The sequence below is a fragment of the Lethenteron reissneri genome, chromosome 5 (assembly GCF_015708825.2).
Source record: "Lethenteron reissneri isolate LAM-NWPU_2019-01 chromosome 5, ASM1570882v1, whole genome shotgun sequence".
NCBI classification, from domain to species: domain Eukaryota; kingdom Metazoa; phylum Chordata; class Hyperoartia; order Petromyzontiformes; family Petromyzontidae; genus Lethenteron; species Lethenteron reissneri.
In genome coordinates this window covers 8125484-8137578 of record NC_083783.1, presented here as the reverse complement: position 1 = coordinate 8137578, position 12095 = coordinate 8125484, and positions in this window count along the sequence as shown.

Below are 12095 nucleotides of genomic sequence, written 5' to 3'. Positions count from 1 at the left end.
GGGTTCGTCTTGTCTGTTGGGACACCTGTTGGGACACCTGTTGGGACACCTGGGTTCGTCTTGTCTGTTGGGACACCTGTTGGGGCACCTGGGTTCGTCATGTCTGTTGGGACACCTGTTGGGACACCTGCTGTGACACCTGGGTTCGTCTTGTCTGTTGGGACACCTGTTGGGGCACCTGGGTTCGTCATGTCTGTTGGGACACCTGTTGGGACACCTGTTGTGACACCTGACTTAGACTTGCAGGAGGCCCCGTATCCTGCAACGCGGTGAAACGTGGGCGCAGGTTGGCGGAAGAAGATTTCGTCGCCTGCGCATTTCTCGAAACGGAGATGGAAATGATGCCCCATCCCGCAGTGACGTCAGGCAGGCAGGAAACTCCACGTGATGTGAGTCCTATCGCGAGGGGGGGGGGGTTACCACTGCAGAAATAAATGAGCGAAAACCAATTGCGCGTAAATATCAAATCCCATTATTTGCCGTGCCACGACTCAATTATTCCCTCGGCCCCATTATTGCGTACGTGGAACGAAGGGGGGGGGGGTTAATGCGAAGGTATTAACGTCGCAGATGTAACGGCAGGAACTGCCTCATTGTGCATTCTCTTAGCTGCGAATATTTAATCCTTGTGTTGTTTTGTTGCGTGAAAACAAGTGTTGTATGTCTGTGGCATTGTGTGTGTTACCATGTATGTGGGGAGCGGTATTGTAGCGGTTAGCGCGCTGCGCTATGAACCTGGCGACCCGGGTTCGATTCCCGCTCACGGCTAACACCAGTGACGATTATCTGAACCGGTCCTGGGCCTCCCCTAGGTCGACTCAGCCTTAAATGAGTACCTGGTGCGGTGTGTAAACATCACCACTAGGGAGACAAAGGCGGTAGGGCGTGGTGCTGGCCACCCACCCCCTCGTGTACCGTTCCGGCCTTCATAGGTGCTCGCTAACAGCACTTGCCCCTACAATTTGTTCAGGCTATACGGGGGATCTTTGTCTTTGTTACCATGTATACGAATCTCATGGCCCTGCTCTGCTTTATATTAAAGCGCGGCAGTTTTTCAGCACAAAATCAAGGTTGAGATTTTTCGTTTTATTTTGGGTTCACGCTCCTTTGAAAAATTCCAACTTTGATATATATTGATTAAACTCCATGACAACATGCATTATTTCTTCAGTTGTCTCTGCCGAGTCAAATGCCAGTCACTCATTAATAATTCGATGTATTATTCATTGCTTTGGAGTGCCCTTTTTATCATTAACGTTTTTTCAGCGGCTCTCTTTTCGTCTTCAGCAGGCCGTCCACTGAGCTACCAGCTGGGTTGCCCCCCTTTCATGCGCAATGGGTGGCTGGTGCACGTCCGATCCCTGATTGAGCCACCGCGTACGTCTGCACGCCACCGTTTCTTGGCGCCGTTGTGGCAAAGCGATCGAGTCCATCCTGGGGAGACGCGGTCGGGTTGCAGATCACAAATCGATGCGCCGAAGTCAGTGGTGACTGAATTTTCATGTTGTTGTTGTTGATGCGCTTCAACACTCCTTTGTCAGGAGGCGTTTTCGCCACACGTGTAATCCCAATTGAGTAGTTTCTCAGTGTATTGGGATACGTTATTTTGCGAATACCAGTTACGTTGTTGTTTGTGTTTTACATTGGAGATGTATTATTAATGAGATATAAAGGTTCACCATTTCGATAATGTTTATCAACTGCTCGGGCACAATTCATCTCATTCTAGATTTGAAGCTTTCGTGACTGCAAGGATTCATATTCTTAGGTTTTTTTCGGTAAAGTCACGTAGGTAAAAAAATTAAATTAATAAAAATAAAATAAAAATCCTCTCACTTGATACAGCTATCGTGCTGTGGCGGTTCCACCTGAAGACCGAAGCTTAAGTTGCCTCCGAAACGTCGTGATTTTTTTATTTTTTTTATTTTACTTTTATAAATTTTTATTTTTTACCTACGTGACTTTACCGAAAAAAACTAAGAATAAGAATAAAAATAACAATTCATCTCGCTCCTGCACGCAAGCAGATCTTATTCTCACTCCATCTCGGCGGTGGTCGTGCTGCCCAATATGCTACTTCCTCTGGTTACCACTCCACCATCATCAGAATCAAAAAATGTGTTCGTACTCGAGAAATCCGATGAGCTATGAAGCTCTTTTTCACAGATATCCAGCAGAGGCGGGTCAGAACGTTACAACAACAAACGCGACAATAAACACGATAGCAGTGCAAAGTATAGTGTGGTTAAACAAATCACTTAAAAAATACAAATACAACGAAACTATTCTTTATCATAGCATCGTAAAGCCCACTGAAATAGTATTTTCTTTTTCAGAAGCGACTTGGCCACAAATGATAAGTCACCAAAGTGGCTGATCACGTGGAAGTTTACAGCAGCAAAGTGAATAATTAACCTCGACCATCATCCCGTTTGGCGATAGAAACGTGTCCTGCCCGTTCGTGTTTGATTTGTGATTTATAGATGCATTACATTAGTAGGGTTTATCGGGTTCATTGGATGGAGTGGTGGTGCATTGGTTAGCATAGCGTGCTGTGGACCTTTCAATCTTCATTCCATTCCGGGACCACCGTTAACATTTGTGGCAAGTGTCATATGAAGCCGTCCTGGGCTCCCATTTCAACAACATGCACTGACCGACATGGTGAAGTATGGTTAAACACCCCCCATAATAGACACGGCATGTGGAGATATTCATGCATCAGTGGGTTGACAAAGGGCTGTAGATAATGTAGCACATGGCGACCCATAATGAGTTTGCAATGGATGAGCATAATGTATGCAGACGGCGTTTTTCTTTTTTCTCCTTAAAAGTTAAAATCAAGCCTAACTCGAGCGTGAAACGCAAATAAGCTAATGATGAGTATCTCAAAAAAAAACTAAAACTAGCAGAAGGGTTTTTAATTCAAAGGCTACAGACTAGCACGTGCGCGAATGGCTCGAAGCGGTGAGCATCGTCTCGGCCTGCCTCGTGTCCAACCTCGGCTCCTTACCCGGGACAACCACACGGACTGAGCGACGGAGTGCACGCACGTGCAGCAGCCTGCACAGATTGTTTTCCTTCCCACGCACCTCCGATTGACTGCGTACGTTGGTGCGAAAGAGGTTCAACGCAGATACACGCACACGTAAATGTTGTGGATTTGCTCTCCGTGTGCTGCGCTAGTAACGAATTGGCTACGTTCTGTTCACGTGACAAACCTTACAATTGGCTGTGTCGGGTGGTGGCGGATTTAACGACACATTTATATATGCACCCGATCTAACCCAGAAAACCTCTATTATGAAAGTCAACGATATTTAGTCTACAAACTGGCTTGTGGACAGACACCCGTGGAATGTTCCTCTGCGCGCAGCAGAGGAGCCTTTGTCTATCCACTGCTGGCTGACAGCTTCCACCAGCGGGTCGCACGAGCTTATTTGACCATACTTCACCGCACTGGTTAGTGTGCGTTGATGAAGGTGGGGAGCATTGATGTGGAAGCATAGAAGTGCAGAACAACCACGGATTTGTTGAGCCGCCCCATACAGCTCGATGGCAACCTGTATGAGCTCAACGGTCACCCATCCAAGCACTATCCAGGCTGAAGCCGGCTTAGATTCCAGGATCTGATGACAAAAATGTCAGCACATGAATCAATAACACTGTGGCCTTAAAAAGGGAAATTATATGATAAGTGACGTTAAGGGTAATTGGTCTTCCTCATAGCAGATAACTAGTGATACTCGAGAGAGAGAATGGATAAGAGTTTGAGACTGCACTTTTAGACCATGTGCCTAATCTGAATATTTTTTACAAATATTTTATGATGACCAGTTTTGAAATTGGCTTACGGAAGGTTACCTAATGGGTAATCGACAAACCCTTCAATAGTAAAAAAAGAAAATTAATACTAAATCTATTCGTTTGTGTAAAAAGTTAAATCTATAAAATGTTGCTGGCATATTGCATAATAAAAACAATTCACTTCGTACAGCACCTTCCAAGCGACGATTTCAAAGCGCTGTAGCGAAGACAATGAAACCACGGGATGTGATCAGACTGGGCTCCTTCTGGGTGATTTGGTCGTGAGTGGGCCCAGGTAAAAGCGGCAGTGATGTGCCCTTCAACAACGCCGAGAGAGTTTCGTTTGGAAAAAAGTTGCATAGTGAGCTGCATTAAGCTCACAAAGTGCCTCGCCGTTCGTCCTCCTTCTCCGCGAAAGCCGGACTCTGCAAGCACTTGCTTGCATCACGAGGGTTGCCACTAAAGAAACCGGGGCATGTCAATGCGAGGAAGTTAATTTCACAATATAGGAATATAGGAGAGTACGACACGCAAACAGATTGCCGCGAGGTGGTGCATTGTGACGCAACAACCGACTGACGTCACGGGAACACTTACAGATGGCTCCGAGGATGACTGACCTCACAAAACGGTGAGGCACTCAGGAAACCGGGACAGGTGACAAAGCCCGTGCCCCGGCAGGCAATGTGCGAGATCCTGACGACTCTGGGGGACTTGCTGCTTTGCAGGGCCGCCGTGGGGAAGCTGAAGAGTCACGGAGCAGCGAGAAAACTCTGTAAATGGATGAGCGCCTCGCTTCGATCGCCTGACGGTCACCATAGCGATGGGTCATGGCTCGGCCCTGCGGTGCACAGACAGGGGCTAGGGATGAGAGAGACCCGAGGCTGCACTGAGGGGGGGGCTCCATCGATACCCAGGGTTTATCGACTCGACGAGAGGAGGCTGTGGGGTGCTGTGCTCCACTTTCTCTTTTCGCTAACCCGTAGCCCAACCCTAACCCCATAACCTGCCCTCAGTGCTTGCTCTCCCCTCGGCGGTCAGCGTGGAAATCTCTGAGCGCAACAGGGGCACATTTTTCTTTCTCTCCGCAGCATAAACACAGACTCCACTCACAGATTTACCAAGCTCAGCGGGGAAGCGTAAAGGTGGCACAGAGTCCTAAATTTATTTCCTATCCTGCCTCATCTCATGAATAAAGAATGAACAAAATGAGTGGCCTTGTAGCCGAAGCCCTGACCAATGCCTCACTCGGAGCCACCCACCGACTGTGAGCTTTGCTGATGGGAAGAACGGCCCTTCGGTTCCACGTGCCGGCTCAAGTGAGGCGGTAGCGAGATGTTAACTACCTCGCCTGGTATACAGGAGGTCGTTGGTCGGATCCCAACCCGGACGCCTGCTGTATATTTGGAGTTTGCGTGTCTCTCTCCCCGTGGTCATGTGCATTTTTCTCCGGGTCCTTGGGTGTTTTCCTCTACATTTAGAATCAACGTCACGCGTTTAGAGTATTTGACTGCTATAAATTTCCACGCGATAAGCCACTTCGTTGAGCTATCATTTGTGGCTAGGTCGCTTCTAAAAAAGAAGAGCTTCATAGCTCACGTGGGCCTTACCTGGTAATTTTTTTAAAGTTTAATAGTTTCATTTTTCATTTTAAAGCTTTCGTGACTGCAGGGATTCATCTTCAGACGCTATCTTCCCGACAGACCTGTTCTTCACCTGAGGATGGCTGCTTGCATTGTGGCCAAAACGTCGTGAGAATTATTTTATTTTGTTAAATTTTTATTATTTCATTATTTTCCTTCTACGTGACTTCACCGAAAGAACCAAGAAGGTTTAATAGCTTTAGTTTAATAATCTGCACTACTGCAATGGCCACTGTAGCAGGGATCTGAAGCTGAAATTAATTGTTACCTCCAATATTGAGCACGGCTGTAAACGTTACGAAGGAGAAGCAAACAAAGGCTGAATAGATCTCACGCTGCAATGATGACGAGGGGTGAACAGTTTAACCACGTACCCCTAAACCTTATAAAATATTTAAGCCACTCGGATGAGCCTCATCGCTGACCCTAACAATCACCAACTAGACATCCAGCCACGAGTTTTCACCCTCTAACTGACTCTAACCAAGCAGCGACAAGTACTAGCCCTTTCACTGGCCAGAATCTAACTTTGAGCTACACCCATTTCAAACCTTTTACTGGTAGGAACCACCTGGTTCCACCAGCCCACAGGGGATTATTGTGTCCGTCCGTCCGTCGTACATCCAAAAATGGGAGGGGTGGGGCTGGGTGGAGAGGGGAGGGTGGGGAGGGACTGGGTGAGGAGGGTAGGGCTGGGTGGGGGGTGGGAGGGGTGTGGCTGGGTGGGGCTGGGTGGGGCTGGGTGGGGAGGGGCTGGTCACCCCGTGGTGCCCTTATAAAACTCAACGTTTAACCTACTCACGCCGGCTTGTGCTCGCCCTCATAGTCGGCCATATTTGCGGAATACACCACGCCGCCTTTGACCCTGGCCATTGACCGAGCAACCAACGTTCCTACCAGCCCTCTCCGCAGGAATGTGTTAAAACAGTCTGCCTTAGCAGCAGACCATGCTTTCCCACCTGATGATGGACGCTTGTGTTGCGCCCGAAACGTCGTGATTTATTTAATTTTATACCTACGTGACTTTACCGAAAGAACCAAAGAGTATGGATTCCTGCAGTCACGAAAGCTTCAAATCAGAATCTTACCTTTAACCCCGCCTCTGGCACAGCCCCCCCCCCCACCCTGTTCATTGCTTGTTTACTTTTCAGTTTTAGTGTTCATAGATGCCACGTCCCTTGTGTAGGCGGGTTTTTTTGTACGTCTGACCGTCATTGTCCCTGCCTGTGTGCGTGTGTTCTCGCCTGTCTGTAATTAGTGGTTCGATATAGGGAGTTGTGCGTCTGTAGACTTCGGCTTTTTCGTTTCGTTGCTCATCTTTAGTGTAAGCAGTGGAACTTGGAGAATAAAAAAAGCAACCAGCCGCAATAAACAGAGCATCCATTTACCTCCTACAATGGGAACGTTTTCGTCAGTTTTTGCCCCAAAATGGCTGAAGAAGCTATGGTTACAGTGGTTCACATTCTTGGTGGCTATGGTCAGCATCAGTGGCAAGTAATATTGGAACTGGTACTTCTCTCCCCACCTTCACCAAGCAGCACTGACCAGCGTGGTGAAGTATGGTAAAAAAAAAACCCTGACGTTCCTGACATGGCATACAGAGGTCCTTTATCCATTGGTAGATGGAGATTGTGGAGAAATTATTTTTATTTATTTAGCCCATACATTTTTATAAATACTGATCCTGACAGCAAGTGCCCCAATTTGGTACCGTGTATCACGCGCTATGAGAATTTACAACAAAAAAATGTCGTTCCAAAGAAATGTAACAAAAGAAATCAACACATTTTCCGCACAAAAAAACTCATTCAAGGTGACTTCATTATTCTATCACTCTCTCCACATGATTATCTTTGTCTGGACATTTGTCACAGTGAAGGATTCTCATTTATGCATTGTTAGCGTAGGGTTGTATTTGAGTTCACGTGTCTGTAACAGCTGTCTATTGGGGCCATCTTTCTCAGATGATGATGTTGTTGCCTTCCTTTGGTTCATCATGCACAAGCACTTAGCCGTCAATTGTCAAAGTGTTAGTCCATTAGTCCCTGGTCCACTGACAGAGCACAAAACCTAATGCGCGAACGAGCAAGTTTCCACAGTGGAAATTTGCTTACATGTTTGGGGGGTGGTTTTTTTTTGCTATAAAAGTAAAAATGGGAAACTATGATCAAGCATAGTGGTTAACTTACAGTGGTTCATATGTTAGGAAATCAATTGGACTGTTTGCATCACAAAAATTATTTAAATACATATCCTACATGAAATATGAATTGATACTCATGCTGTGAAAACCATCATCATCAGTCGTTGGCCCTGGCCCAGGGCATAGCGGTCTCCGGAAGACGCCGTTAGGTTACTCCAAACTAATAAAACTAAACACATTTTTTTATTTTACAAATGATAGCTCAACGAAGTGGCCTTTCATATAGAAATTTACAGCAGCCAAATACTATTCTTAGGTTTTTTCGGTAAAGTCACGTAAATGTAAATTAATAAAAGTAAAATTAAAATAAAATAAAAATACAAATACTGTAAACCTATGTTTCTAAATGTGGAGGGAAAAACCGGAGGACCCGGAGAAAAATCCACGCGACCACGAGGAGGGAACATGCAAACTCCAACTGTAGAGGCATCAGGGTCGGGATTGAGCCCACGACCTCCTGCGTACCAGGCGAGGCGGTTAACATCTCACCACTACGGCGCGAGCCTTTCCTGAGCGAACCCCTGGAGAGCCAGGATGTGCATTGCACCTGGTTTGCAAAGAGTTATGACGTTATATTATTATATCATATTATTTTATTAAATAATAATATTTTATTATATATATTTTTCCCCCATTCTACGTGACTTTACCGAAAGAACCAAGAAGAGTTATGACGTTATACTCTATGGTTCTTTCGCTAAAGTCACATAGGTATAAAAATAAATAATCCATCACGACGTTTCGATCGCAACACAAGCAATCGTTATCAGATGGAAAGATGCAGCAGTAGAACTGCTGAACAGGAAAGGACTGCTGCAACAAGAGGATAAATATGGGTTTGAGGTGGGTGTCACCCAAGGGTAAGTAGGCAGGGTCAGAGATGGAAAATGAGTCCCGTCGCTGCACGCACGCATGACGGTCCCACGTGCCAACCTTGTAATGGTTTGCGCACGGTGAATTAATTACAAATTGCAGCCAAAATTAAGCGAGCTAATTACTGAAAAGCAATCACGGGTGATCTGGCACTGTCCAGACAGAGGGGACATGATGCGTGAAGGTAAGAGATGGCATCTGTGGGGTTCGTGTGTGGATTCAACTGAAGGCAGGCTTGAGGGTAAATGAAGACCTCTCAGCACCAGTAGTATAGCTGGCAAGTGTGCAGGCAGGTGCAGCTGCACCGAGATCCGTAGGCCAGATGGCCGCAGACTTGGACAATTGCGCCAGTTCCCGTGTCAATCGCCCTACGCTGCTGCTTGACATCCTCTGTTCCACGTGGCCCTGGTGGCTGTCATCTCAAGGAGCCCTAAACACATGCGCCCAAGTGCGCGTGCACTTTTGTCAATCTACTCACAGAGGAAGGCATCCAACACGCCACGCAGGGCGTGCGGGTTGTTTGACCATACACGCTGCTCAGCACGTGTTGGCTACGTACGGCGGGGAAATAAGTTCAACATGCATACAGACAAGGAGCAAAGTCGTCGGAGTAACATAGCCCTGCAGTAGCCCACAGCACTGTCTCGTCGTGCCTGTGTGCGGACTTCATCCAGCACTGGTAGAGCAGCCGCTGACATCCACACACTGCCACCGAGAGCCAGTGCTGGCCGCTAAGGAGCACCTAGCAGACGCTGTCTTATCGACAGCTCTGTTCTTCACCTGAGGACGGCTGCTTGCGTTGTGGCCGAAACGTCGTGAGAATTATTTTATTATGTTGTATTTTTATTATTTTATTATTTCCATTCTACGTGACTTTACCGAAAGAACCAAGAAGAGCACCTAGCAATTTCACCCCCCCCCCCCTCCACAATTTTCATGATGAATTGTCGCTATTGTCAGTCAAGATTAAATTTCAAGAATACATTTGATTCGGTCTCATACGTGATGCAGATCTCATCAAATAATAAAGAGGTAAAAAAATATCTTCTCACCAAGATCACGCCTCTGTCCAACTGTGGTAATTCCACCTGTGAATCTTTTGACAGCCAGAATGGTTTTCATCAACGACGCAGTGGGAGCAGAAATTGGAACATAATTAGTGGATGTTTACCTAAACAGAAATTAAAGACCTCAATCATCGAATTATGCCTCGGCCATGCCTCCGTTCCAAAGGGAAGACAAAGGCTGACTTTAAGATTTCCGAACCCCTCGACCCTCTTAGCACGTGAGCAGAAATTGTTCACAGAGATCGCAGTAAACAAGATCGTGGGCAATTTAGGGGGCCAGTGCAAGCTGGTTTTAAGAAATGCACTCTGCTATAACCCTAGCCAACCTGAGATTCGATTTCCAACTGCCGCTGACAGCAGTGGTGAGTGATATTTTAACGAAATAAACTAATTCTAAATACCCCCCCCCCCACCCCCCGGCCTTCACGCTGACCAGTGTGGTGAAGTATGGTCAATCTAGTCCCAAGACCGACACATCGTGGGGAGGCTATCATCCAGCAGTGAGTTGATAAAGGGACGTGAACTTTTATCATGTTTCCGTCTATCTCCTACGTTCTGCCTTCTTTGTTCTATCTCGCACGGACTCTTCGCCTAAAGGGAACATTTCCATCCAATTCGCACGTGATTTGCATCCATTGCGAATGATCAAATTACGCACGCAATTAGATGCGCACAAGTGTAACAATACAATTGAATCAATGGATTGATAAAGCGTTACACGTCTCATGAATATCGTGCGAATTGCATCTGTAGTGGATGTGTTGACAATGAAGGTGATGGTGGTAGCGGTGACGGTGTTGCTATTTACACCAAAGCGATGTTGTATGCATGTATGTTACACTTCTTTCGCACCATACATAGGCAACCGTTCTTATCGGAGGTGCGATGTTACCGTGACCTTAATTGGTACCTGCCCTATTTGCATCCTGACGTATTCTGTCACAATGAGCTCAGATGAATGAGGATCATTGAAGTCGTGGACAGAATTTTTTTTGTGTGTTACATTTGTTGTCCTTCCCCAGCACTTCCGAGGAGTAGAAAATAAAATATGTTATTGTATTTTTTGGAATAGATGTTACATTATCATTAAATACATGGATCATTTTACGCGTGCCAATTTTCAAATTGGACAACTTGATGCGTGTAATCTGAGCAATTCTTATCGGTATGAAAATTGTATTTACACAATTCGCATAAAATGTACACACTCGTTTCCTACGATTCGAATCATGTATTGTTAGTGAGAGAGTCAAATGTAATTGTACATAAGCAACAAATTATTGTACATTTTTAAGATGTAGACTTAAAACTTTCGTGACTGCAGGAATTATATTATTTGGTTATTTCGGTAAAGTCACGCAGATAGAAAAAATAAGCGTCGTGGTTTTTCTTCTTGGATCTTTCGGTAAAGTCACGTAGAAGGGAAATAATAAATAATACAAATAAAACATAATAAAATACAATTCTCACGACGTTTCTCGCGACGTTTCGGGGAAGAACAGGTCTGTCTATCCGACAGCCCTGTTCTTCACCTGAGGACGGCTGCTTGCGTTGTGGCCGAAACGTGGTGAGAATTGTATTTTATAATGTTTATTTTTATTATTTTATTATTTCCCTTCTACGTGACTTTACCGAAAGAACCAAGAAGATGAATCCCTGCAGTCACGAAAGCTTTAAATCGAAAAGTCGTGGTTTTTATTATTATTTATATCTACGTGACTTTACCGAAAGAACCAAACAATATTTTGAACATTGTTTTACGTTCAGAAATGACCTCTCCAGGATGGCATTGTTGCTGTGAAAAGCGCTCATTGTTTTTACGATTAAAGTCCGCCGGAGCGATGCCCACGATATTCACCCTCAGCGTGCAAAGGTAGCCGTGTGAAGTGACACATGATTCTCTTTGAAGGTGCACAGAGACAAGGAGAGGGTAAGAAAACAAATGTTTGAGCTTGACGGGAATGAGAGTGACAGTCGGAGAAACGTTAATCAGGAGCGTGGAACATCAACGCTATGAGACAAAAACATTTTGCACAAAATGAAGATGAGAAGTGGGCAGAAGGCACTCCGAGGAAAGAGCAAAGCGCTCGGGTCGAGCAAGCACTGCACAGAGCAGGGAGCAGGGGAGTCACCAGGGGTTAGAGATTAAAATCGACAACATCACAGGTACAATTACAATAATGCAAATGGTAGCCCAGATGCAGGAAGGAAATCTCGAATGAAAAACTGAACCAAATTTTTTTTATGGAATATCGCTTTGGCAACGACAAAATCCAAACACACGGGAAAGAAGGAAGGAAAGCATGGGGGGGGACGAGAAAGCTGTAGCGATCGCGAGCAGAAGGAATGTACAAGAGAACGAGCACACAGAGAGGGAGCGGCTGCCATGGAAACTGAGGAGGAGGAGGAGGGGTGCGGCGGTGCGGTGCTCAAATGCACCGACACGGAGGCGCTAGAACACACGCGGCATCGCGGGCGTTGCTGAGCGGTCGGCGAGAAAGG